This window comes from Falco peregrinus, chromosome 17, assembly GCF_023634155.1.
Source record: "Falco peregrinus isolate bFalPer1 chromosome 17, bFalPer1.pri, whole genome shotgun sequence".
NCBI lineage: Eukaryota > Metazoa > Chordata > Aves > Falconiformes > Falconidae > Falco > Falco peregrinus.
In genome coordinates, this window is record NC_073737.1 from 257943 (window position 1) to 263993 (window position 6051).

Below are 6051 nucleotides of genomic sequence, written 5' to 3' on the forward strand. Positions count from 1 at the left end.
GATAAGTGGTGGACTGCCCTAGGAACCCGGATACTGGGCTGCTGCTGCTGCTCTTGCCTCACCCTCCTGCTTCCCACCTTCTCCCACAGGAACAGCCTGAACTAATTAACCCTCTAGCACTCCATAATGAAGGCTAATAAACACCTAATGAGTTTGCTTGAACAAACAGCCTCTGCACAAGCCATAGGAAACCCCCAGTCCCGTGGCACGGTGTGGGGGAAGACCAGGGAGCGTGGGGCTGCCCCTGGCTTCTCCCCTCCTGCCCACCTGATCCCCCTGCTAGCAGCCTGGCCTCTGCACCAAAGGGGGTCCCTGCTGCACAGCGTCAGTCACACAGCATGCTGCCAGCCCCGCAGACCTCTGCTTGCTCCCCCGGCCAGCCTTGCATGCTGAGGTTTCCCCTGCCCACCTCCCTGGTGCCTGTGCCTTTCTCCAGACTTTGTCCTTCCCAGCCCCACTTGTCGCCAGCCGCAGGGCTCGGTCCCCTCGTGTCGGGGGGACCTTGGCTCTGTGGGGCACTGCCTGCCAGCTGTGCAGCAGCCAGCTCTTCTCCAAAAGCTGCGCAGCTTGCACTGTCCTTCCAGCAGGACTCTTGCTCCTAGCATGCAGACCTTCCCCACCCTGCCCTGACCAGCAGCTGCTGGGGACAAGCTCCACGCAGGCTGCAGAGCTGCATATTCCAGCCAGCACAGCACTGTGCAAGCTGCAGAAACCCTGTGATGCTGCCAGGTGTTGCCTCTTCGTTGGGGACCCGGGTCATAAGCATGGTGAAAACAAACTGGGCTCATTCTTCCTGCCAACATCGTGATCAGCATCTTGGCCTGTGCGTCACAATGCATCTGCAGTCATAGCTGCGTCTGTACAGTGGTAAGAAGCCAAGCTCTAAGGGAAATGCACTCAGAAATATTCTGCTTAAAATACTGTGCCAGATGGACTGCATTTTCCTAATCTTTAGCTGGTTCCAATGTGCAAACAGTTAAGATCATAATGTTAACATTTTCTCAGATGTTTTATGTGCATATAAAATATTCTCAAAGAATGTGCTTTTGAATGCAAGGTTTTTTCCAATTACAATTTTACTATAGTTTATAGAAACATAAAAATATGTGTTCGGGGTGTCTGAGATGCTGCTGGCCTTCATTGTAAACTCTGGAGCCCTTGCAATGGAATATAATTGCTACTACATGAGAGATGTCTTTGGAATTTTTATGATTAGGTAAGTGTGCTAATTCTTCAGTCCTGTACCTGGTCACCTCTGAAAACAGCTAACATAGGGAGTTAATAATAAATATGTTCCATCTCTGCACCAAGACCTTCTTTTGCTTTCTGTTAGGGGCTAAAGGCTTGCCTTTGCTGACATGAATGCATTTGAATCAGATACTAAAAATACAACTTAAAGAGCTCGGGGAAACTCTTCAATTGACTAAGTTGTTTAGGTTATCTCCCAGCAAGTGTAAGAATAGATCTGTCTTATCCTGCATGGTGACTTCAGTCTTTTGTAGGCAGGCTTCTGGAGATGTTAGGTGAGAATATATTTCTTCCCTGGCTTAAGTGAAAACCTGAATCAAGAAAGGAGATGTATGGAATTTAATGGATGTCCATTTAAAGACATCTACTGTTGTGCGTTTGGAATAGAAAAGATGGTAAATACTGTGATCACTGGGAATCTTCCAGGTTTGCCATGTGAACATGAAGGCTAAGCATGAAAATGCTGATCATGTAATCTGTCCATTTCTGAAAGACCCATATATTGAGTTCCAGCATTTTATGATTCCATGCCTAAGTAGTTCATAATTTTAACAGGCTTATTCCTATTCAAAGATGGTGAATTAGAATAAGCCTATTAAAATTATATAGCAAGCGTACATGAAAACATAAAGAAAGGGAGTAAATTACTCTGTTAAAGAGAGAAAACCAGGCTCTGTCTACAAGCTGTGTCCGCTAGCTGGCCGAAGTGGCTCAGCCCCTTCCAACAAAAGTGCGGTGCTTTGGAGGGCTGCGCCTTCGGGATCCCATCCTTGCCGGCACTGCCGCTGCAAACAGAGGGAAGGGAAACCCTGTCTTGGGCTTGTGCTGAACCCAGGCTCTTCAGCCTGGATGCCCCATGAAGGTCACACAGCAGTGTACTTGCAAGTTGGGGAACTAAACCAGTTGTGTTAGCTCACACACCTTTGAGGAAAACAGCAATGCATAAAGCCAAGGGGTCTGGAAAACCTGCCTGCTCATACCTCTTTCTTGGGGTGGTGTTTTTCAGGGACTTCCCACCCACAGCCCCCCAGTGCTGCTGTCATTGCTCCAAGGCCACTGAAACAGGGCAGCAGCTTGTTCTCTGTGCTGGGGAGAGGTCAGGGAGCTGGTGGAGGCAAAGCGCCTCGAGGCAGCACACAGCGGTCAATGAAGCAAACCCACGCAGCCCCCAGCCCCACTTGGGTCCCCAGAGCCACAGGGGCATCCCGAGTCCCACTAGCAGGAGCCCCTGGCCCTGCTCTGGGAGGTTTCCCACGGGATGTGTGGTGTGGGCAGCAAGGCTCCTGCCCCGGTGCTGCCTGCGGAAGGTATTTTGAACCTGCACCAGTGGGTATCTCCCCTGATGTTTACAAAGAAAAAACAAGTGCAAAGAACAGGATTCTTTTTGTTGTTTGTAAGTCAAACCAGCTGTGATCTGAGGGCTGCAGATCCTGCCTCTGAGAAACACCAAACGTCACTGCTGCCTGCAGATGTTTGCTCCTTGCGTCACTGCAGGCTGGGCTTCCCTCGCCCTGACCCCCAGGTCTGCAGTTGCTGGGTGTCTCTGGACCCTGGCAGAAGCGCTGCCGTGGGGAGCCCCCCGTGCCATGGGAAGCCCTGCATGCCACAGGGAGCTCTGCATGCTGCAGCGCTGCTACAGGGAGCCCCACATGATGCAGTGCTGCCATGGGGAGCCGGCAGTACCTGCTCCAGGAGCAGCTTGGGACAGAGGGGCTGCCAGGTCCTGTTTGCAGATGAACTGGGATCCTGAAAGCCCAAGGCTCGGAAAAGCCCAGCTGACTCAGGCGCTGGCCCTGACCCTGCTCTGGCAGGGATCTCTCCGGTAAAAGCTGGTGGCATGTGCTGGCTCCACGGCCAAGAGTGTCTGGGTGCTCCAGGCACCCTCTGCAGCTGGTCTGATGCGTGGGGTCCTCGTGGCGAAGGTCCTGTATGTGGTGGGGCTGCACAATCCTGCTCCCCCCCTGCCAGACCAGCAGGCGAAGCCGAGATGCTGGAGGAGCACCAAGTCCTTGCTGTTAATGAGCACGGTTTTCCACCCTGACATGACCAAACACAGAAACAGGGTTTGTGGAGGAGACAGAAGGACTTTGAAACAAAGAGTCTTTCAGGCCACCTAATGCAGTATAGATCCAAGAGGACAAATCGAATTTACAGGCATAGTTTAGATTGGGAGATATGCTTGCAAAGCCAATTTGTTTCATTTCATAGGCTTAAAAGATTCTAAGTCAGGCCTCCCTGCATGGTTCACATTAGCTTTGGATAGCGGTATTCTGGAAAGCTAAATCTGGAGAGGTTTTGACTCAGGGCATTTGTAATCAAGTAGGGACCATCTAGCATTTCTGCAAGTAAAATATTCCAAGCTTCTGCATGGTTAAGAAAATGATGAATACCTGAAAATGGAGGTATCTATCTGTATTAAATATTTAGGCATAAGATTCCACATGTGTGTCAACAGAGAAAGTGGGAATTTCAAAGGGTGCTGCTTTAAAAAGAAAAGAAAAAAGAAGGAAGCTCTTAAGTAGCACCAAAAAATTAGATATTTTTTTTCTCTACCAGTTTGTGCTGTTAAGAAGGTTATCAGCTCTATTGTCTGTGACTCTGCAAAACATAAAAGCTGTATGGAGCTCCTATGTGAAACCTCAGCAGTGGGAAAAAGCTTTTTGGGGCAGACTGTGGGTTCAGCAGGGCAGATGCTCCCCAGGCTGTGTGAAGGATCCAGCCCTTTATTCTGGGACTATGTTTCAGCTGCTCCTGTTTCTGTGCAATGCAGCCACTGCCCAAGGACCAGACCCTCTACTAGGTTGTACAGCAAAAATACAGCATGGCAGCGCAACGCACCACAAGCTTTTCAGTTTTGGCCCACCTCCCTTTCGTTCCTGCCACATCAGGGTGACTCTCCCAACTCCACCGCCATCGTGGTTCTGGCACTGCAGCCTGTGGATCCACAGTGCGCTCCGTCCTGTGGGACCCACTGCATCTGATGCATCGGCACGAGCCACACGCAGACCTGGCGGCAGCTCACAGGTCCATGTCCCAACAGCGTCAGTCCTGGCTCAGGTGAACACACTGAGATGCTCCTGGGACTCTTCCCTGAGCCAGGACCGTCTGCCTGCTCCATCTCATGCTGCTTGGCTGTGCGACTCGAGCAGCCAGAATATTCCTCCTGGGCTGATAGGAATCCATTTCACCCTTTCTCCAGTGCGAGGAGCTGCCATGGCTCCCAAGCTTATAGGTTCTGGGACGCATTTTGTGCCCTGCAAGCCAAAAGCAGCAAGAAGACCATTTCAGCACAGGAATAAGCCCCTGGCTCCTGCTGCTGAGCTCAGCTGCCAGCAAAGTTCCCCGGGAAGTAGCACAGTCTTTGTTTGGTCATTAAAGCAGAAAAAGAGAGAGAGAATCTTAGGAAATGCTTGAAACGATTAGGTGATCTTAACTCTTAAGAAGCTAAGCAAATGCAAAGCAATGCCCTGCCCCCCCCCACCCCCCCATCCCTCAAGCCCCTCGTGCTGCTGTAGAATGTAATCTCATTTCTAAACACACAATTACAGAAAATAAAAAGAAAAGAAAAGAATAATTAATTTCTGCTTCCTCATGCAAATCCTCTGACCAATCATTTAGGGATCAGGGGCAATTCAGCTTCTTGTGCAAATTCCAAACTGAAGGCCTGAAAAAAGCAAGTGAATGGATTTACTTTTCTAAGAAGCAGTATTAACAAAGGTTCCATTTTCCATGGTTATGTGCCTGGCCAGACAGCCCTTGCTGACAAGCTCTCAAAAAACATGTGTTGGCCTGTTGAAAAGGCCCCAGTGTTGACTGACAGACAATTGAAGTGACAAATTGTTTCATTGTACTTGGCAGGGAGAGCGCTGTATTAGATAATTATGGCGAGGAGGGAAGCGACAGGTCACAGGTCAGAAGACACGTCTGACCCTGTTTTCTGAAAGCCCTGAAAGGAGCCCATGCCCGGGAAAGCAGCGTGACGCTGCCGGCGGTTTCTCTTTCCGTTGTGATGATTAAGAGCTAACGAAGATGGAGCAGGGACAGGCTTGCTCCCTGCTTGCCCTAGCCCTGGCTCCTGTGAAGAGGGTGCCGTCTCCAGCGGTGGCTCCATGCCATGCGCTGGCACGCGGTGCAGTGAGGGCAAGCTCTCCTGCTGCCCCTTGCCAGCTCCAGCAGAGCCCGGTGCATCACCTGGCTGCTTCGCCAGGGCGGACGCCACTGCCCGGGTATGTGCAGCTGCGGTGCTGCAGTCCTGGCCATGGCTCCGTCCCACCACGGTGAAGGCGGGCAGCGGTCCCCACCACAGTGCTGGACATGCTGTGGGATTGGCACAGGTGGAAAGGTGAGGGTCCCACAGGAAAATAGAAAGCAAAGTGTAAACAGCCAAACAGGCTAAGGAGCATGGTCCTCGGCTATTGCGGACTCACTGCTGCACCTGAACCCCTTCACTTTGGACTGGTGGTTTTAGCATTTTGAGGTGCAGCATCTCCCCGAGCAGGCATCACCACAATCAGCAAAGGCTGCAGCTTGAAACACCATCAACATCCCTTTAAATGGGGACTAACAGCTGCCTCAGTCTGTGCAGGGCACATCCGCCTCCCGTGCCCCCAAGCTCTGCCTGGTGCCAGCCTGGCCGGCAGCACTGGCCGCTGCCTGTGCAAACACAGTGGCTGCACGAGCACCTCTTTAGGAAGCACCAGACCTGTTCACACCGGACAACCCACGAGCATTTTGGCAGGTCTGTGTTTTGAATTGGCAGCAAAATGCACTATGTCCAGTCCTGAATCCCATCCCAGGCAGTTC